The sequence below is a fragment of the Egretta garzetta genome, unplaced genomic scaffold (assembly GCF_000687185.1).
Source record: "Egretta garzetta isolate BGI_Z169 unplaced genomic scaffold, ASM68718v1 scaffold284, whole genome shotgun sequence".
Classification (NCBI taxonomy): Eukaryota; Metazoa; Chordata; class Aves; order Pelecaniformes; family Ardeidae; genus Egretta; species Egretta garzetta.
In genome coordinates this window covers 624755-624972 of record NW_009259498.1, presented here as the reverse complement: position 1 = coordinate 624972, position 218 = coordinate 624755, and positions in this window count along the sequence as shown.

Genomic DNA, 218 nt, shown 5'->3' with positions numbered 1-218 from the left:
CCGCGGCTCTGCGACAGTCCCAGCCCCAGGCACCTCAGCACAGCTGGCAACGCTCAAACTGGGCTTGTGAGCGGATCCGCCCTCGGCTGGGGGACCCCAGACCCAAACCAAGTCAGCCTACACAGAACTGAAGCGCAGCCCTCAGCACCACACACACACACACAGAGCGCGGCCGATGGGAGCCGCTGGCGCCCGCCCCGCCGGGGCCCCCCCGGGGC